This window comes from Bubalus kerabau, chromosome 18 (genome assembly GCF_029407905.1).
Source record: "Bubalus kerabau isolate K-KA32 ecotype Philippines breed swamp buffalo chromosome 18, PCC_UOA_SB_1v2, whole genome shotgun sequence".
NCBI classification, from domain to species: Eukaryota; Metazoa; Chordata; class Mammalia; order Artiodactyla; family Bovidae; genus Bubalus; species Bubalus kerabau.
This window is the reverse complement of record NC_073641.1, coordinates 24,671,183-24,693,800: the sequence shown is the minus strand read 5'-3', so window position 1 is coordinate 24,693,800 and position 22,618 is coordinate 24,671,183. Positions and strand designations below refer to the sequence as shown.

General features: G+C 44.6%; 1 pseudogene; it reads left to right on the top strand.

Annotated features, from left to right (window-relative positions):
- The first annotated feature begins 466 nt into the window (after positions 1–466).
- LOC129633507 (uncharacterized) lies at positions 467–555 on the top strand (annotated as a pseudogene).
- The last annotated feature ends 22,063 nt before the right edge of the window (positions 556–22,618 follow it).

Below are 22,618 nucleotides of genomic sequence, written 5' to 3'. Positions count from 1 at the left end.
CAAAATGTATTTTCTTAAGTCATTGTAAGCTCTTGCTAAACACAATAGTTGCACATGAGTATGCTATAGCAGATACTGATGTTTGCCTATATAACAGTCATATTCCAGATTTTTCCATGCCTGATTTCCAACATTTTTAGGCCAACACTTCTACTATTTGAATTAAGTAAATCTTGATTAGTGTTAAAAAAGAATCATGGTAGTTCCTTCTTCCTGGTAGTTGATTTAATGGTGTTACTTTAACAAAGTTTTTATTTTGACAAAGTTCTCCAAGATGGAAGCTGACTGAATAATGATCCCCAAAGTCATAAGATCCTAATCCCTGGACCTGTAAATGTTACATTATTTGGAAGATGGCTCTTTTCAGATGTGATTAATTTAAGCATCTTGAGAGAAGTCAGTTTCACTGAATTAAATGGGTGAGCCCTAAATGCCATCACGGGTGTCCTTACAAGAAAGAGGCAGAGCTTACTTCTATAGCGCATGTACTAAAATTGAAACAATACAGAGATTAGCATGGCCCCTGTGCAAGGATGTCATGCAATTCACTTTCATGCATTGGAGAAGGAAATGGCAACCCACTCCAGTGTTCTTGCCTGGAGAATCCCAGGGACGGGGGAACCTGGTGGGCTGCCGTCTATGGGGTCACATAGAGTTGGACACGACTGAGTCACGACTGAAGCGACTTAGCAGCCGCATATTTTAAACAAGGGGTGGGGTAGGCAAAGGGAGATTTCATACAGGCACACAGAAGAGAAGGTGATTTGAAAATGGAACAAAGAGAGATTTGAAGGTTGGAGTGATGTGGCCACAAGCTGAGGAATCCTAACAGCCACCAGAAAGTGGAAAAGGAAGGAATGGGCTCTCCCCTAGAACACCCTGAGAGAGTATGGCCCTCATGACACCTTAATTTTGACCTAGTGATGCTGATTTTGGACTTCTGGTCTCCAGAACTGGACGGAATACATTTCTGTTGTTTTATGTCACCATGTTTGGTGTCTGCAGGCAACTAACGTAGATCAAACCCTTCTTGAAATGTTCTGTCCCAATTCTGGTTAAATAGACATGGTCTATCAAATGGAAGGGTCCTCCTGGAAAGACTGTCTTACTCTTAAAAGGAAATACATGGTGGGAGGGAGTCTTATTTCTTCTCCCAGTTGTTGTTGCCGCTACATACAGCATTAGAACTGGAGCAGCCGTCTTGTGCCTGTGCAGCCGGGACACAAGCCAATGAGCCAAGGATGGGAGAGGAGAAAGATGGGACAGACTTGGGCCTTGGATGACATCATCAGGCTGCTTTAATTAACCAGCCCTGGGACTTCCCTATAATGAGACTTCTTCTTACATGAGATAATTTTCTTACGTGAATTAACATGGTTTTTAAGGCCTCTTTAGTTGGGTTTTCCCTTACTTTCAGCTTAAAGCAATATAACAAATGCATGCATCAAATAGATTATACTGTAATGCGAAAATGGGCAAACTGTGACCCGGCAAGCAGCTACCTGGGTTTGTAAATAAAGTTTTATTGGATCCCAGCCTCAACCACAGACCACTGTCTACACTCTTTAGCACCATAACAGCAAAGTCGGGTAGTTGTGAGGGAGATCAAATGGCTTACAAGCCTAAAATTAGGCTATCTGCTCCTGTAAGTAAAGGTTCACAAGCTGCTCCCGTTCTTGAACACAACTATCCCAACTGTCCTTTCATTGCTGGATATTGTTTTTCTACTTTCTCCAAAATTTGTCTTTTTTACACAAGCTTTTAACCTGTCACTTGGGCATATTCCTACATATAAGATTGAGTGTGATCCACAGAGAAAGAGTCAAATAAGAAAATAAATAAGCATGCATGGAAACAATTTACAATAATCTCCTAGATCATCTGGGGCTTCCCCAGTGGCTCAGCCATAAAGAATTCACCTGCAGTGCAGGAGATGCAGGTTTGATCCCTGGGTCGAGAAGATCCCATGGAGGAGGGCATGACAACACACTCCAGTATTCTTACCTGGAGAATCCTATGGACAGAGGAGCCTGGTGGGTCCATAGGGTCCACAGGGTCTCAAACAGCTGGACACCACTGAAGTGACTTAGCATACACGGTTAGATCATCTGTAATCTTATCAAAGTCTGTGAAAGATTGTGATCAATGTGTGAGATAGCATTTTCCACATATAAATAAACATAGGTGGTCACAACAACTTAATTTAAAACTGCAGGCTAGTCTAGAAGAAGGATAAGAAAACAAGCTTTTCTTTTCCTATTTTAAGTTTAAATCAGCCAAACCAAACTTCCTCCTGGGTTGAAAGATGTTGGTGGAACTTACATCATAGTGAATGTTATTACAGCTGAGAGAGAAAGGGCCCTGGACCCAGTTTCCAGTAGGCAAGTTTGAAGCACCCACACTTCACAGCTACAGCCTGTGCAGGGGAGATAACTATTGTTCAGTATATAAGGCAGGACTCAAAGTGTGTCATGTAAATAGAACCAACCGTATACTTACTGATGTTTGACTCCATGCCATTTTTTTTCCCTCTTAAAGAGGAAAATGGTCACTTCTTTTTAGAAAGTTCCCCTCAGCTGAGCTGTGCTCTGAAGGCACCTTCCTTAAAGGGATCTGGGGGGCAGGCAGTCCTATAGTTAGAATTGTGGCTACACAAAAGCAGGTTGCAGGAGGGCGTGACTGACCAAATAACCCTTTGAACTTTGTAAGAAAGTCAAACTGCAGCTGTCCCAGCCAAACACTTCTACTTTCTTTCCTAGAAGCCGTTTAAGGAGGTCTCTCTTGGTGCAGAAAGAACAAGATGGCTGCAGCATCTAAATTTTTGTGGGTACTTTCAGCTCACCCCTGGGACCAAATAAACCAATGAGGTGCATAGTGATCTGAAATATCCTTGAGGATGAACCGCACCTTGTCCGTCTGTTGGAAGGAGCCATCTAGGATGAACCTGGCAGCCTGGAGAGAGTTCAGAGTTAACAGCCCCTGAAGGCAATTTTCCATAAATGCTTAGGATCTGGTGATACTCCTAACACACACACACAGACACACAGACACACACACACACACACACGGCCAAATGCAGCAAAAAAAATCACCACCAAATCCTCAGAAAATCTGTCAGACTCAGAATACAAAAAATAGAGGCAACTATTCAATTCCACGAGGACTCAACAAGAATCAATAAAAGTGCTTTTGGAAAGCGCCCATTTGGAACTTCCAGCCTATTCGGTGCTGCTTTCTTTCCAAAATATCTGATACAGGAGACTTCCACTTCCTTTCCCAAAGAATGCTGGATGAGTGTTAGGTTTTCCATATCAACCTGGCAAAACAATGAGCCTCCCCTCCTCCGCCTTTTCTTAACTGAGATAGACATTAAAATCTGTGAGTGAAAAAGCACTCATTATATTGAAAGTTTTTAACTCTTCTGAAATAGTTAAAGTAAAAATGGGAACTCATAAATAACTAAAAGAAATAAAACTTTTTATTTGAGATATTAGGAAAAGAGCATTTAAAACTTGGGCACCTTTCCTTTAATAACTTAGAAAGATTTTTGTGCATTTATCTGCTATCTCATTTAAACTTTGATATCAGTTCAACTGCTTAGTTGTCTCCAACTCTTTGAGACCCCATGGACTGCAGCATGCAAGGCCTCCCTGTTCATCACCAACTCCCGGAGCTCGCTCAAACTCATGCCCATCGAGTCAGTGATGCTATCCAAACATCTCGTCCTCTGTCGTCCCCTTCTCCCGCCTTCAATCTTTCCCAGCATCAGGGTCTTTTCCATGAGTCAGTTCTTCGCATCAGGTGGCCAAAGTATTGAAGCTTCAGCTTCAGCATCAGTCCTTCCAATGAACATTCAGGACTGATTTCTTTTAGGATTGGCTAGTTTGATCTCCTTACTGTCCAAGGGACTCAATATACACCCTATAAAATGAGCTAGTCAATAGCTACTGAGGCTCAGGGTGATTAAATGACATATTAATTTTGCATTGTTTTCTTATTAACCATATTTGTGATCATTATTAGTCTGTGTTTCTAAGTATTTTAAAACACAGAAAGCTAGAAAATTATTCATTAGTTCATAATATGAATAAAAAATGTCAGCCAAATAAAGGACCCTGATTTGGCAAGGAGGCATAGATTTTACTATCAAACAGATGTATGTAAGTAGCTAGAGCTTCAGAAAACTTACTTGGCCCTCTGAGCCTCATTTTCTCATCTATGAAATAGGCATAGCAATATCTACCAAACAGCACGTTACAAGAATTAGAAATAAAATTCGGCACTTCCTTGGTAGTCCACTGGCTAAGACTCCGAGCTTCCAATGTAAGGGACCTGGATTCAATCCCTGGTCAGGGAACTAGATCCCACATGCCACAGCTAAGATCCAGTGCAACCAAATAAAATATGCAAAGCTCCTGGAAAATGGTAAAAACTCTCTGTCAGGTATAAATGCACATAGAAACGAAAAAACAATAAAGCAAATATTCAGCACACAAATAGATTGGAAATATTGAGAACTAAAGTGTTTTATTTCTTTGTAAAAATGTCATGTAGAGTAATTAGAACAGTGCTTGCCTTCTTGTCATATAACAAAATACAGAGCAAGTACCTTTTCTATGCCTTGGTAGATTGTCAGTCTCTTTCATAAATTTGGATGTTTCCACCATGTTATCCTTTGTACTTTTAATACCATCATGTATCCAAGAGTCCTTTTAATGTGTGTGCATGGGAGGGAGGGCTAGGGGAGGGATTTTTTTTTTTTTTTTTTTGGTGGTGTCACTTCTCCTGAGACATCATCTTTTTTCATTTTCTGCATTTATGGCAATAAATTCCTAAATTCCTTTGGTCTTTGGTCACTTACCAGAGTGGCTCCAATGTCAACATTCCCATGCTCAGCTGGATTTTCTAAACGCAATTTACATTAGATTTGAATTTTCCTTCCTGAATGATCACCTTTTGTTTCTTTCTTCGCTTTCATTTTCGTTGGCAATTCATTCCATTGGTTATCCATTTGTGTAAAATGGCACACAGGTGATCGCTGGAAGACAAGGATGCAACCCAACAGCACATTTTGCTGTTTGTGCACAGTTTACCAATACAAACGACCAATCACTAACAGAGTCTGAAAGGAGTAACACGATTGTGATGGTGAGGTGCATATTGAAGAGGTGATGAGCTCCCTAAATATGTGCACTGATGAGCTGGCGGCACACTTTGTACTTCATGCAACTACCCACAGTTCAGATACCAGGGTGACTGAAATCTGAACCATGTTGCTAGAGGAGACTGGTTTTATTTAACTACACTCAATTGTGGTGACTGAAATTCACATATATTGAAGTGAAGTGAAGTTGCTCAGTCGTGTCCAACTCCTTGCGACCCCATGAACTGTAACCTACCAGGAATCCTCCGTCCATGGGATTTTCTAGGCAAGAGTACTGGAGTGGGTTGCCGTTTGAGGACTACCTGTATTATCTTTGGGTTTCTTGGCACTGGGACTTGCACACGTGTAACAGTGAAATGGTTGCACATTTTAAAGAAGCCAACGTTGATTTTATTTTGCCAAGTTGTTTTTTTCCCCATTGTGTAAAATAGTAGGGTGTGGCCACAGAGAGCATTATTGTTTAATCATTTCATTAACAATCCAGCCCACATATCTTTTCTCCTCACCCCATGGACCTGCTCTTTTAGGATAATTCCATCTCGCTCACCAAGTAGTAGTGAAGGTATTTCCTGTCTTCATGAAAAACACTTCCATCTTCTCCCTGCCCCAGGGAGGAAATGCAGAGAATGCTTATCCTTCACAACAGGATGTAGAGCTGTGTACCTGGGTCCTTCCCCATGTTTCAGATTTAATGCAGTCACAACCCAGGCACAATTCTAAGCAATATGCCATATGTGCAGTCCCCAAGAGAAATCAGAAAAAATCTGCAGGAAGTTAGGCAGGGCGGCAAGCCCCAAAGACATTGACTATTCTTTGCCATAATATTCCACTTCCTTTGTGGTTTTCAAGGAATTTAGTATACACCTTGGTTTGGGGGGTGGAGGGCGTTGGGGGAGGTTTGAGGAGTGTGGAACCTGCATTTATCTCATCCTGGTGCAGATGTTAAAGTGAGAAAAGGAACATCAGGAGCTAGAGGTGCATGAAAAGGGAAGAGCTAGGGCTGTCAGGATCAGAGTGCACCCTAAGATCATCATGGTTGGACAAAAGTGTGTAGTAAGAGGAATGTGTCTTAGGGGGCATATCCCAGAGGCTGATCCTGAATGCAAGTAGTTAATTTGGGTGGTCACGCCAGGAAGACCAGGAGGGTGGGGAGATGAACCATGGGAAGCAAGGAAGCAATACAGAATATGTCAATGAGCTGGTTTCTAATGTGGGAAACCAGGGCTCCATCACCCTGGGGACGGACGTCTGTGGAACCATAGAGAACACATCTCAGGACCGTCTCTCAAGAGACAACAAAGCTGTCGAAGACAACTCAGCCTCCTGGTTGAGAACAACTGGTTATCTTTTACATTCTCAGCACTTATGATCTGCCCTGCATGTAGCAGAACACACCCTGAGAGGCCAGGGGGAGGCTAGAGACAGAGTCACAAATGCTTGCAATAAATATTCATCTGAAGTTTATGAAGGTAGGGTATCAACAGTATCCACTATTGGGCTCTAACTGTGGTCTAGGCACTGTTCTAAGAACTTTGCATGTATTAACTCAAGAATACAGGCAAGCCTACAACAAACTGCAAAGTGGACACTATTATCATCTTTTTATAAATTAGGCACAGAGAAGTAACTTGCCCAAGCTCACTGTCTAGGAAGTTGCAGAGGAAACAATGATAATGAGTATGATAAAGCTTCATGTAACCTCTATACCATATTGCCAACGCCCCCTGCAATGAGTACTTGATTGTCTCTATTTCCTTTATTTTTCCACGGCTTACTGTATGGCTGTGGAATAGCTTCATTTTTTAATAGGATAAGTGAAGAACATTTAGTGGAGCAAGGCACTTTACAAGCAGGGTCCCCAAGGTACCAGCCAACTCTGGACAGGATACCTGAGCTTATATATTAGAAAGAACCACTCTTTTCTTACTGAAGCCACTTTGTTTGGGAACCTTGTCATCACAGTGGCCCAATCTTTATCGTAACTAGCACACAGGACAATGTCGGAGTTTTAGTTACAGCTCCCAGACATCAAACACAAAAGAAGAAAGGTGGACCCAGCACGGCCTGAGACCTCACACAGGAGGCGCTGAGTTAGCATCTGTGTACCGACATTCCTGCCCTAGCTGGGCTGGTCGTGCCTGTCTTTTCTCCTGCGTTGACTAAAAGAGGGCTCAGCCTCTTCTAGAATTTCCTCTCCTTGTGCAGGGAGCTGGTACAAGAGACAACATGATTAAGCCCTCCCTGGCTTCTCCACGAGTCACTGCTTGATTCTGAGTCTGCCTCACCAAACCAGTCCTAAGGTCTCCGTGCCCAGAACTGTCAGCAAACCTCCCACTCCCTGTTTGTGTTGGCTTGTGTCACCCTGCCACGCTGGAGGTGTCGGCTAAAGCTGTTTACTGGCTTCATTTAAAAACACCTTAAGGTGTTCTTAAAATTCTGCTTTGAGCAGCGATACAAACAGGGATGGCAATGAGGCCAGAAAGTAATGGAGATAAATAGAACATAACAAAATTGTAATGAAATCACAGAGAAAAACACACAGGAACTTGTAAAAAAAAAAAAAAAAGTGGTATGTTATTTAAACCCAGTTTTACACAAACACACACATATACATATATGCATGTGAGTCCTTGTACATGTGCGTGCTCAGTCACTTCAGTCGTGTCCAACTCTTTGCAACCCCATGGACTGTAGCCTGCCAGGCTCCTCTGTCCATGGGATTCTCCAGGCAAGAACCCTGGAATGGGTTGCCATGCCCTCCTCAAGGGGATCCTCCCGACCCAGGAATCGAACCTGTGTCCTTTGAGTCTCCTGCACTGGCAGGTATATTCTTTACCACTAGCGTCACTTGTATATATGCACACATATAAATGTATATGTACACCAGTGTATAATTTCAGGAGATCTTATCATTTTTATGGAGCTCATCCTTCCATCCATAGTACAGGCCATGTCCTAGGCTAAGTGCAACTCCACAGCATATACTTTTAGGCTAAAACAACAACTGAAAAACAGTAGACAAAATATTCATTTAATATGCTTGAAAAATAATAGCATCTAAAAGCAGATTCTATTGCAACAGCCACACATGAGCTTCCCTGCTGACTTCTGTAGGGCCAGGGAACACATGACCATGAGACATGGGCAGAACCAGACCCATACACAGCAAAGGGCTCAAAATCAGCTCACAAGGAATTATCAAACAGCCGAGTTTAAATGGTGCTTGTCCAGTCTCCAGGAAACAAAAACTCAAGGAGGAGAAGATCACAGAGTCAGTTGATGGGAGACTCCAGGCCCATTGCTTGGGTCTTTCACGCTGCACTCAGTGGTCTCCCTGCTTCAATATTTCTACTTTATGACGGTTCACTGCACCCTGCACTGGCGGGACACTCCTGAGACTTCCGCTCCCTCCCTCTGCACCACCCTCATATTTCCTAGAGTCAGGTCACTCAGATACCTGACTCACCCAACTCCGACCCACAGGGCCTGCCCACCTGTCTGCCCCGATGTGGGTGGGGATTCGTCAGAAGGGAAAGTAAGGAGGAGGTCAGGAGAAGAGTGCGGCTTGCTCCTCTTGGCAAGTGGGGAAACCCAAGTGACAAGACAGGAGAAGCTGGCTCGGCCTCCTTTCCGCAGCCCAGGAGCAACCTCTAGGCATCAGCATCTCTGCCTCCCACAGTCTGACACACAGCCTCTTTGTTTTGGATTGAATCTATCATCACTAGAACCTACTGTCTACGTTTTCGTTTTTTCCCAAGAGTTAAATGAATTAAGGAAGTGTTTCTGGAAGTCACTTGAAAGCGGGGTTTGTGAGCCAAGAAGGAGTGTGCCGGGTGGGTTCTGCTCTTCCTTTGGGCTGACTATAGGAACCAAGGTACTGACACTCTCCAGTCCCCAGATAGGCACAGATTCTCTTATCAGAGTTCCCCACCAAACACCAATATTGATGGGGCACGAGTTTCTTCTACCTGGAAAAGAAGTGTCTTGCTCCTGATGAGATGGGAGGGGACAGGGAAGGAGTGTAAAGTCTTTGGCTTGTGTTCAGATCTGTAGCAGCATCTGTTCCCAACCCTCACTCCAGCAGCATTTCTTAATGTAACATTGGATCATTGCTTAAATAGATTACAATTCCGAAAAACAGCAGCTTGCGATCATGATTACCATTCAGTGGTAGCTCTGGTTTATAACTTTAAAATGCACCCACACTGAAAAAAACACTACAAAAGACAAGAAATGGAGGAGATAAACATGTGGTACGTTAGCACTGGTCTTCATCTAGTTTTGGTTGTGCTGTTCTGAGATGCTCGGTTGTGTCCGACTCTTTGTGATCCCATGGACTGTAGATTGCCAGGCTTCTCTGTCCATGGGGATTCTCCAGGCGAGAAAACTGGAGTGGGTTGCCACACCCTCTTCCAGGGGATCTTCCCAACCCAGGGATCAAACCCAGGTCTCCTGCATTGCAGGTAGATTCTTTACCATCTGAGCCACCAGGGAAGCCCAAGAATACTGGAGTGGGTAGCCTAGCCCTTCTCCAGGGGACCTTCCCAACTCAGGAATTGAACTGGGGTCTCCTGCATTGCAGATGGATTCTTTACCAGCTGTGCTACCAGGGAAGCCCCTAGTTTTGGTTATATGTTCTCAAAGTACTTTTTAGGGAGAACCAAAGATATGTGAAATGTTTAAAATACCACAGCCCTTAATCCTCTGATTCTTGGCGATGGGGAAGTAGGCTGATCTTCAACCCAGGTATACTTGAAAAATACAGCTAAACCACTGCTTGGGGAACTCCTGAGAGTCAAGGGGCCTTAATTTCCATTGTCTGGTGTCAGCGTTAATCTTCATTTTAGAAAAATATCTTAAATCTCCTAGACTTGAAAGAACAGGAACTCTGAAACCAACTCTTATACTGGGGGCTCCTGATCCTCTCCTCTCAAGCTGTATTTTCATCTTTCCCTGGGAAATCTTTTCCTTTGATTTCTGTCACAATTGCTGTGCTGAGCCCAAAGGGAGGTATTAACATTCTGGTCCAAGCCTCAACAAAACCCCTTTCCCTTGAGATATTTGTTGAACAGGAATTGCCTGTCTATGTTTATTTAAACATATTTGCCACATGATTAATGAGAAATGTGAAACGCTTACACCTGAGAATTATTAAACAGGTAATCTCCATTTCCCCTGCTTACCCTGACCTTTCCTCAGCTTACAGGTGCATCAATATACATCCTGTGTCTGTAATACCTTTTATGGTTGTGTTAGTCAGAGGAGGCTAACTCCTTGACAAGAGTAAAATTCCAGCGGCTTAATGCAACATAAATTAATTCTCACTCCTGCCCCAGTTCCATGCAAGGCTACAGTAAAACTCTGTTCCATGCAGTCACTGGGGGATCCAGGCTCATTCTTCTTATACAATGTCCCACCTTCTTCTCATTCTTTCCAAGCCTCTTCATTTGCAGAAGAGCAAAGAGAGCACGTGGAAAAGGTGCCATGTTCTCAGGTGAGGCCTGTTCACTCTGATGAGAACTAGTCTTGAGGATCACCTGGTACATAAGGATTGAGAAGTGCTATCAATCAGAAACCCTAGAAGGTAGGACCTTGGATGTCAGTGGTGAAGGGTAACAAAGCACCTTTCTAATTCTCCATGAAAAATATGGAAGCTGCAAACGTGCTGCATCATGTAATAAAGGGCAGGAACAGAGAGGTGTTCTTGGCTTCCCAAAATGCATATAGTTACCAAATCCCTGGGTATATTTAGGTGTCCTTTTTCAGTTGAGAAATTTCTAAGCCTGCAAAGGCCCCCCTTTCCCCTTTCTTTTGTGATTGTAGTAAAATATGTGAGTGCATGCTCAGACGTTGAGTCGTGTCCAACTCTTTGTGACTCTATGGACGGTAGCCTATCAGGCTCCTCTGTCCATGGGATTTCCCAGGCAAGAATACTGGAGTTGGGTTGCCACTTCCTCCTCCAGGGGAATCTTCCTGACTCTGAGATCGAACCCACATCTGCATCTCCTGCCATTGACTGGCAGATTCTTTATCACTGAGCCACCTGGGAAGCCCATAGTAAAATATATATAACATTAAAACCTAAAAGCTTAGCCATTTTTAAGTATACAGTTCAGTGTGTGAAGTACATTAACATTGTTGTGCTACTAATACCAAGAACACTTTTCATAACCTCCAGGTAATGTTAACACTCAAGAAAACAAAATCTATGTTCATAAATCCTCATATAAAGAAAGACTACAAACATTTTTAAGAGTTCTGTGACAATAAAGTTGTTTTGGTTTCAGATCAATTTTCAGACTATTGGTCATTATTGAGAAATTTTACCTATGCTTCTATTTGTTTTCATTGTGGTAAAATATATAACTCTGGAGCCAGAGTCAGGCAAGCCTGAAAGAGTCGACATAAATCAGAGAGGCTGTGGAGAGGGGCATAATCAAATTGATGTCTGATATACACCCTGAATAAATTCTTCTCTGATTTTCCCTTGTGATATTTTTCATAGTCCTTATTTTATAAAATCATAAACTCTGAATTTGAAGGGACCAGCAGATCCCACCCTGGTTTCTCTGGCATTGCTTGGAATCAGTCTTCTGTATTCAGTTCTTCACTGGGCCTCACCAGTGTGTGGATACAGCGTGATCACAATGTAATTTCACTGCAGTGATCACAATGAATAGGCACCTCTGCTTCCAATCACTTTCAAGTCTCTTCCAGTGGTAAGTCAATAAACAGTGTCCCACATGGGCTCACTGTCCTCTATTCTCCTGCTCTAGATCTCCATCAAGGGGTTGCTCACCACTGCCTCCACTGCTGCTACCTGCTCCCATGGACAATACTGAGATCCTCACCCTGGGGGCCATCACCTAGGAAACACTGCCAGTCTGTGACCTCTCCTGACAGATGAGTTGCTCTCACTGTGATCCAGGCAGGACTAGAGAGCAGGGCTTCCCTCCACATTTACTTGAAGCTCACAAGCCCTCTTCCTGAAGGACTCATCCCCACCCCAGGCAGTGAGCCTGGAGAATAGTCATTGGCTTGACCTCTTTATCCCTCCCTCACTTCCCCCGATAGCTCAGTTGGTAAAGAAGAATCTGCCTGCAATTCAGGAGACCCCTGTTTGATTCCTGGGTCAGGAAGATCTGCTGGAAAAGAGATAGGCTACCCACTCCAGTATTCTTGGGTGTCCCTTGTAGCTCAGTTGATAAAGAATCCACCTGCAATGCGGGAGACCTGGGTTCGATTCCTGGGTTGGGAAGATCCCTGGAGAAGGGAAAGGCTACCCACTTCAGTATTCTGGCCTGGAGAATTCCATGGGTCACAAATAGTTGGACACGACTGAGTGACTATCACTTCATTTTCACCTCCAAGAAGCCCCCAGTACTGAATACAAACTTCACCCTTGCTGACTATCTCCTCCTAAAGCAAAGACGCTCAGGGAGGGAGCTTATGCTTCTAGCCCCATCAGTCCATCATGTAGCCCCCGATACATCTGAATCTCAAGTTCATGTACTTTTCCTTTTTGATCTTCCTGGAGCATCATAAGGCTTCCCTGGTAGCTCAGCTGGTAAAGAATTCGCCTGCAATGCAGGAGATCTGGGTTCGACCCCTGGATTGGGAAGATCCCCTGGAGGAGGGCATGGTAACCCATTCCAGTATTCCTGTCTGTAGAATCCCCATGGACAGAGGAGCCTGGTGGTCTACAGTCCACGGGGTTGCAAAGAGTTGAACAAGACTAAGTGATTAAGCACAGGCATCACACACTGAGGACAGATAAGCTTGTCTTTTTTTCTCACAGCACAAAAAACCACAGCTATTCACTGCCTGACAAAGAATGAATTAAAGAACAAAGATACCCTCACACAGTTTCCCTGGTTACCTAGCCATTCCAAGACAGGTAGTATAAAGTTGTCATATTGTTTCCCAAATAATTGTTTTTATATATGTAGGGATTTTGTTTACACAACTTACTTTGTTGATGTCTTTCCAAATATGAGGCTTTCCAGTTAACTAAAGGTTAATATTCACCAGCTATGTAGAATAAAAAATGTTACCAGATTCCACTGGAATGATCATTTATGTTTTTTACTCTAATAATAATAACAATATTCTTTTTAAAAAGTCCAACCATAAGCTGGGCCCAAGCAAGAATGGAGAGTCTGGCAATCAAATACCTGAGCTCTTCACAGTGTTACAATGAATGATTCTTTTCTTTCTCTGTTTGCTGGTCTTTTCTAGTCTTGCCTTCCATTTCACAGCTTTGTTAAACATTCAGGTCAAGGTTAGACCAAGGGACTAGCTCAGGGTGGGAGGAACTGAATTTAGCCACACAGGGCCTCTCCCCAGTGAAAACATTTATCGCCCAGCCAAGGAGTCTGTCTTTAGAGTCCAATAGAAAAGAAAGAAAGAAAGAAAAAAATTTCAATTTTGCTTTGCTTTGCCCCAAGCTAACCCTGTTTCAGGTTACCTGGAGGCTGTTCCCTGCAGACGGGAAGGTGTTAGATCTGAATTCTATTTCTAGCATTCACTCTGACTCTCTGTGACCTTATCCTGGCCACGTCTTCAGCTCTGCTCCACCCTCAGCCCCATTCTGACCCTAAACCGCCAGCCTCTGCCACCCTCTCCTTGCTGCAGCGTGGTGTGTAAGACCAGGAAGTCTCTAAAATCCCAAACTCGGGTGGTTCTGATGGAGCCACTAATGCCAACCAGCCTAAAGGGATTTCTGGAAATGAGCCTCAAATGCTGGCTTCCTGCACTTCTGACATGAAAATTCTAAAACTGATCACTAAGGTATAGACACGGAGATTTGATCTTCCATTATGGTGGAATTCACCAGATTCCTGAATGCCCACAAAATCCCCTCCAAGGCAATGGCTGTTGTTGTTTAGTCACTAAGTTGTGTCTGACTCTTTGAGACCTCATGGACTGTAGCCTGCCAGACCCTACCTGTCCCTGGGATTTCCCAGGCAAGAATACTAGAGTGAGTTGCCATTTCTTCTAGGGGGGATTCTTCCTAACCTGGGGATCAAGTCTGCGTCTCTTGCGTTGGCAGGCAGATTCTTTCCTGCTGAGCCACCAGGGAAACCCACAGTAGCATTCCATGCCTGGATCCAATGGGGCTTCCCTGAGGCTCAGCAGGAAAGAATCTGCCTGCCAATGCAGGAGGCTCGCATTCGATCCTTGAGATGAGATGATACCCTGGAGAAGAAATGGCAACTCACTCTAGTATTCTTGCTTGGGAAGTCCCATGGTGGGCTACAGTCCTGTCTCAACTGTGTTGTTGAGTCAGACACAACTGAATGACTCAACAACAAAGGAATGGCAAACTGCTCTGCACCCATCCTACATTCAGGAATTTAGTCTCATTTCATGGGAGCCATTTACAGCACTGGTACTCATAAATACCTGAGGCAATTAAAAAGCATGATCTTACTGGTAAGGAGAGAACAAAGCTGTCCCTTTTGGAGATGGTTGTCTCAGTGTATTTTGTGGTTTTCACTCTGTATAAGCTGTGATTGCGCACGATGCTACAGCTGTGTGTTAGAGGCAGTATAGCCTTCCTTGAAAAGGCACCAACTTTGGAGGAGATGAGCTATAGCCAATCCTGACACTACTTCTTAGGAACTATGTGGTCTTGAACATTTTATTTCATGTCTCAGCCTTAGTTCTATACCATGGGTTTTCTAAATGGAACTAATTCATCGTATTTGGAGACAACTGAGAAAGTGCTTGTACAGCGCTTAACACATGTCAATTCTTTGTTGTTTATTAACAATAGTAATAATATTAAGGTTTGTGAAGAAAAATATACTCACGAATGGTGAGCAAATGGAATTGATTCTAATAACTCCTTTGTGGCCCTAAAGTATCCTGATACATATTCCTATCTTAGCACCTATAACACTCGTAAACAGAGGTGTTCCTTGTTTATAGAGTCACTATTCTGAATCCCCTTCTCTTTCACTGTTGAATCACAATGTTTCCTAGTACCAGTCTTATAGAATCTTTGTTTATTGAATGAAAAGTGAAGTCATAAATTAACGAGGTGTAAGCAAATGATTGAGTATGCTCTGGAAGGGAATATTTAAATCATTAAGCCAAGACAATTGTTTCTTATACAAATTATTTCTAGAAAAATAGCATTTTGTTTATTTATTATGAATTTTCCCACTCTCCCCCCTCCCTGCCCCCCACACCCCACCCAGTCTCTCAGGAGGGCCAAGTCCCAGATTCAGAGTATTTTCCCAAAAATTGTTTAGGTATTAAAAATGTTAAACACAGTCTCTAAAACTGTGGGAGACTTTTGATAGGATGAGTCCATTTTCAATGCTGCTTTGACCTCTAGATGTGGAAGACAGGCATTTCAGAGTGGATGAAAGGAAAGAGAAGTGATAACCATACAAAAGAGCATCTTATCATGGAAATCACTGCCACTGCTAACTGCTAAGTCACTTCAGTAGTGTCTGACTCTGTGCGACCCCATAGACAGCAGCCCACCAGGCTCCCCCGTCCCTGGGATTCTCCAGGCAAGAACACTGGAGTGGGTTGCCATTTCCTTCTCCAGTGCATGAAAGTGAAAAGTCAAAGTGAAGTCGCTCAGTCGTACCCGACTCCTAGCGACCCCATGGACTGCAGCCTACCAGGCTCCTCCGTCCATGGGATTTTCCAGGCAAGAGTACTGGAGTGGGTTGCCATGGAAATCACTAGGTGTCTGAGAAGTGTACATTTTAAGTTTCCTAAAGTAAGAACCGGAGAAGGCAATGGCACCCCACTCCAGTACTCTTGCCTGGAAAATCCCATGGATGGAGGAGCCTGGTAGGCTGCAGTCCATGGGGTCGCTAGGAGTCGGACACCACTGAGCGACTTCACTTTCACTTTTCACTTTCATGCACTGGAGAAGGAAATGGCAACCCACTCCAGTGTTCTTGCCTGGAGAATCCCAGGGACGGGGGAACCTGGTGGGCTGCCAGACGTCTATGGGGTCGCACAGAGTCGGACACAACTGAAGCGACTTAGCAGCAGCGGCAGCAAAGTAAGAACTGTGAGCAGGCAGAGAGAAGCAAGTCTCGCCTGGATGCATCTTCTTGTGCTGGCAGTGGGCAGGCACAGCTCGCTGCAGATGCCACAATGCCAGAGGCCTCAGTTTACTTTGTAGAATGTTCTCTAATCCATCAGAACCATTGCAGTAGATATTTTGAAAACTAAGAGAATCGTCTCCAGCATTTTCCCTCAAATGGGAACTTATTCAAGCCATTATTCAAGCTTATTGAAATGAACTTATGCTCCTACCCACAGGATTAGCCACATAATTTATAAATCCTAGTGGAAAGCGGAAAGGCAGAGTCCTTTTCAAAAATTAAGCTTTTCAGGATGATAACAGCAGAACACTAAACCAAGCACGGGTTCCCCTCTGAGCAAAGAGACTCTGTGCAGCCACAAGAGTCCGAGGCCCTAAAACCAGCTCTGGTAGCTAATGACTATTTAGTAAGTCAAGCACTGGGGATCTCCAATCCAGCCCGACTACTGTCAGGCCTGCTGCTGAGCATTAAACCAGAAGGCAGACACCACCACCACCTCAGCATTAGCCTTCCTCAGACTATCCTACTTCCTCCTAGCCTCCACCAGATAACCAGTTTCATAATGTTTTTTCTCCTTCAAATCTTTAGTGTCCATAAAGCAGTTCAAGGCTATCTAAGAATAAAAATAAATAATATTCACAAAACTCCAAAACAACAAGAAAACCCCCGTTGGTCTAAAGCCTTACAGAACTGTCTCCCTGGGACTTGCAGTTGGTGCTGAAGGATGTGGCTGCTCGGGGGTGGGGTGGGGGGCTGGGGCGGGGAGGAAGTAGAAAGGACACAGAGGAAAGCCAAAGAATCTAAGCCGAGGCTGTAAACCCAACCCCAGAGAAAACGCTCTTAGGAGCCACGCCCCCGAGTCCTGCCTCCCACAGTATGCATAAGTAAACTGCTTTCTGGATACAGTCGCTTCAAAACTGGAGGGGGGAATCCCACACCGAAAACAACAGAAACTCAAATGGCTATAATTGCAGAGACAGAAAAGAGAAGCCGAGATGACAGCCAGTAGGGGTGGAATGTCTTTCTCGCTGGTGGATAATTTGATAAGGAACCTGGATTCTGAGCGGCCTCACAATGGCCTATTTATCCGGCTCTCACGCACCACCGGCAGCCCCGGCTGGGAATCACGGGGGTGGCGGCTGTCCCCGGAAAACGGCGGCGCTCGGCACAGGAAAGCCAGCTGATAAACTGATCTGCAGACAACGCTTCTTCCTTCCTGGGAAGCGGCCACAAAGGCAGCCAGCTGACCTCTGCCGAGCGCCGTTCCCTGGCCGAGAAGAGCGGCGAAGGGGGATGGAAAGGAGAGGGAGGCAGGGAATCGCCGGACACTACCCCCACCCCCTCACCCCAACACACAGTTTCATTTGGCAAAAGCATCACAAGGCGTGATTCAAGCCGAGCCCACGCTAGCAAATCTCGGGCTCCGTATCTCTCCCAGCCGGGCGGGGCGGGAAGGGAAGGGAACCGTCCCGGTGCCCTCTCCCACCCCTCCCCGCCCCTCGGCTGCTCGGCTGCAGCCCAAGGCCCTTCCGGCCCCGTAGACTGGGCCCCCGGGCTGGGAACAAGTTTGGTGGCGACTGAACCCATTGGCAAGCCTCTCTCCTACTGTCCCCAGGGGCGGCCCCTCCCTACGGCTTTTGGTCAAAAGCAAAAAGAAACACAGACATTTGTGTCACCCTATTAAGCACCCGGGCTTTGAATCGTGCATCAGGCGCAAAGACTTCTCATCCTCCCCTTGGCAGGGTGGCCTGGTAAATACAATAAAAAGCTTTCAGGGAGTTCCTAAAATTTACCCCCTAACTTCCCTGGCCACAGGGAGAACCTTCCTAGTTAACTTCTCTCCCCCTTCCACCCCATCCCTTTCTATCACATGACAACATCTTATTTTCATGTTATCTTTAAAAAAAAAAAGACAATTAGCAACACTGGCAGGAAATCAGATGGCGGATTCTGAGATGGTCCAGGCGCTCCCCAGGAAGCCCTGTTTTCAGGGGAGTTGACCCAGCAGCTGGTCCCTGCTGCTCTAAGATGTATGCCTTCACTTTTTCACTCTGACACTTGGATTTGAGTCTTGAGGGAGCCCTGGAAAGAGCTGCCTGTGGAGTAAATGGTCTGGAAAGGGCAGTCCAAGAGACAGCAGAAATCCAGGCGAAGAAGCACCAGCTCTGTGAGCTTGGGGACCTCTGCCTGCGGGCTGAGGAGGGGCGTGGCCTCCAGGCTGCAGGTGGGGCAGTCAGCTGGGAGCCAGGATGTCCTTGATCTACTTTCCAAGTTGCACACAACTCCCACAGAAGGAAGAAAGGGTGAAAGGGGGTCAAATCTTCAGCTGTTACTATGCCCTGGCACAGGAGACACTTATCTATGGTGAGCTCACTGACTCCAGAGGGCTCCAAGGAGCCCACATCTCTTGATCCTGGATGCCAGGATCCCCTCTCCAAACCTGTCCTACTCAATATGCTGCCATTAACAGAGCTATGCGGTTCTGGTGCAGTCTCCAGAGGAAATTTCCTCCAGTTTAGCACCTACAGAGAAGCACTTTGGAGAGTGGGGCAAGGTATGCCTAAGAGCACAAGGTTTCTGATTAGACTCCCCTAGAAACATGGCTCTACTCCAAGGAACAGAGTTGCTTCTTGACTAAGGAACAAAGAAAGTTGCAGGAAAGATCCCTTGTGCTCTGTGGCCGTTTGGAGACCTAAGTACATTAACCCTGCTGAGTAAGACTGGGACCTTTCCAATCCCCCCCACACCCCCACAAAATTTCCCATACCCTGTGGTTCTGGTGGAGTTCCTAGCAGATAAAGATGTGACAGCAGAATGCAGTAGCTACTTTTGGTCTGAAATGAACTTCTAGGATTTTTTATACCCGACTCCCCACTATGGGACATTGTTACTACAGTGCTTCAGGAAACTGAGAAATAAGTAGCTCCTTCTTAGGAATAAATTGAGAATCTGTTTGAAATCCAGTAATTCCTAATACGGTTTGGGACAATATAGACAAATATATGAACTATGGTGACTATTTTCAGAGAAAGGAGATTCTGCATTTGCTGGGTCATAAGTTTTATAATTTATTCTTGAGATCAGTATCTTTGCAGACATCTGGATAAAGTTCATTCATTCCCTGTATGTGTGTCAGTCAGTCAGTCGTGTCTGACTCTGCGTTCCCATGGATTGTAGCCCGCCAGGCTCTTCTGTCCATGAGATTTTCGAGGCAAGAATATAGGAGTGGGTTGCCATTTCCTCCTCTAGGGGTCTTCCCGACCCAGGGATCAAACCTGCTTCTCCTGCATTGCGGGAGGATTCTTTACTGTCTGAGCCACCACACTTGTTTAATATGTTCTCACAGGAACCTGTAGAGAATGGCTGTTCACTGCCTGCCCAGATTCTGTCTCTGACTCTGTTCCCAAACAGAAAAAAAGTCCCTGAGAAGAATGAGCTTGGCACATCCCAACCCCATCACAGTTAATGCCTCGTCCAGAATTCTTTGTCTTTGCCTTATTAGATTGTAAACTTGCCATCCCGACCCCTGAAGACTTGCTATTTCTTTGGCTTCCACTCTGCCCTTGAGGACTTCCCTGGTGGCTCAGACGGTAAAGCGTCTGCCTACAATGCGGGAGACCCGGGTTCAATTCCTGGGTCGGGAAGATCTCCTGGAGAAGGAAATGGCAACCCACTCCAGTGGTTTCTTGGCTGGAAAATCCCACGGGTGGAGGAGCCTGGTAGGCTACAGACCATGGGGTTACAAAGAATCAGACACGACTGACCGACTTTACTTTCACCGTCTGCCCTTACCCCTCTGATCTAATGGCAGCATGGAGCTCCCCTGGTCCTGACCCTCCACGCTCTCCCTCAAGTCCTGCTCTTCTAGCTAATACAGTGACTTCCTTGCCCCACCCACTGACCAGTACAACAGGTGTTCCTGGAAGGACTGCCCCTCAAGAGGGGGTTCTGACACACGCTGCCCTTAATTGCTTTTAATACAACTTCAGACAGCAAATTCCCAAGAGACCTCAAGACTGTGATCAATTAATACCATCAATAAATACACGAGGATAATACGTTACTTTGTCAAGAAAATGATTCAGATTCAAAGCCATTCACACATAATGGCCTATAAAATGGCCTCTTGTTTCCAGTCCATCCTGTTCAGTGTCTTCTCCCATGTTCCCCCTCTCACTTCCCTAACGATTTAGTAGAATGATCTTTTCCAAGAGCAGAGTTAGTGTCTTATTTCAACTAAGAAGCAGCAGAGAGATCTGGTCCCTAAAGCTACTGTTCCTCCAACCCATTGGGCAGTCCTTCCACCTCACTGGCCAATCTGGATCAGAAAAGAGAAAATTTCACCCACCGGGACTATTTTTCAAAACTAAAGTTCTCTACTGAACATAAAAAGTAGTACAACATCTATGGAAAGCAATTTGGTAGCTCCTCAAAAGTTTAAACATAGAGTAACCATATGACCCAGCAATTTCATTCCCAGGTATACACCCAGAAGAACTGAATACAGGTATTCAAACAAATACTTGTATACTCATGCTCACAGCAGCACTATTCGTAGTAGCCAAAGGCGAAAAGAACCAAAATATCCATCAAGTGACAAATGGTAAACAAAATCTAGTGTATACATACATGGAATATAATTCAGTCATAAAACAAAATGAACTACATTCCACAAGATGAATAAACCGCCAGAATTTTATGACAAGTGAAGACAGAAATAAACAGCCATATATTGTATGATTCCATTCATATGAATATTCAGACATGTTAATCAATAGAGATAGAAAGCAGATCAGTAGTTGCCAGGGGCCAAGGAGAAGGGAAGAATGGGAGGTGACTACTTACTGGTACAGGGTCTCCTTTGGGAGTGATGAAAATGTTTTGGAACTAGATAGAGGTGATGGCTGTACAACATGTAAATGTCCTAAATACCACTGAACCGATCACTGTAAAACAATTAATTTTATATTATATGAATTTCATCTGAAAAAAAAAAGACTTCTTCTACATCTTTGAAGAATCAGTTTATTCAGGTCCTTTCAAACCCTAATGGTCATTCTCTGAGAAATATAAGACTGAATGGGGAGGTGTTAGGAGGATGAAAATGACAAATGTTTACTCTTCTTCTATCTGGCTGATCACAATGATGATGGTGACGATGATGATGGTAGAGACAATGATGAGAAAAGAGGCTTAAAAGGGGCCCCACAGGGCAGGACAGTACTGTATTCACAGAACACCTAGAGTAAGACCGTATTCCTCAGAAACCTTACACTTTGACCCACCGTGACCCATGGTTTCTTCAGCCTTGCCCAGAGTGAAGGCTGGAAAGTGATGGACCCAGGATCCCCAGCCGTGTTTCCACAGTAGCGGAACCAACACGAGTTTGACTGTACCACGTGGTCTCCCTAAAACGGTGGTGGGTATTTATCATTATAGCTCTCAGACTGTGAGAAGACCTCCTCCACAGACCTATATATAATAAGAATAGCAGCTAATAGTGAGTATTTAACACTTTCCAGGCACGTTCCTATATAATTTACATATATTAAGTGGTTAATTTCCACCACAGCCCTGTGAGTGCAGCATTGTATTTATCGCCATTTCATAGATGAAGAAAATGAGGGACAGAGAGATGACAGTTATGTCCACGATCCCGCAGCTGTCAGGCAGTGGCATCTGCACCGATGAAGAGAAGGCTTTTTGCTACATAGCTTCTTGCTTGCTTCATGAGCACCTGAGTGAATACTCCCCATTCCCCCACTCCCACCCACCACTGTCCCTTGTGGAATTCAACATGTTTCTCCTTTGCTCTTTCAGGGGGATCATGTCCTCCAACATCTGGCCCTGCTGCCTTTGTGTACCCTGGAGAGGAGACTTACTGAGTTTCTTTACCAATATTTTCATGCTGTTTCCTACATTAGAGATATAAATACAACAAAACAATAGCTTGTCTTTCATTTGCCTTTGCTATTGTTTTTGCGATGAGCTCTCTGTGAAAGGACATTGAGACAATATACAAATAACTCTAGCTCTGAAATTAAAGGCTTTTCTTTGCTGCTACAGGAAGTCCAGAGGAGATTTATTCTTTTTCCTGGGGAGAGAGTCTGATTCATAATTTTGCTTTATCTTGGTGTGCCATTTTGCTTTTCTCTTCCTCCTGCTTCTCTCTCCAGAAAACCTAGTAATGCTGAGCCATAAAGTCATGGCCTTCCTGTCAGTGAATTCAGGGTGCTGGGGACCTCACTGGGGAAAGAGGTCACTCATCTGAGGAGGGGTTGGAAGTGGCCTCAGTGATAGCTACTCTAATATAGCCACCTCTCCATTCTATAGATGAGGTGCTTGAGCCACAAATGGCAAAGAGACGGTCGTGTCC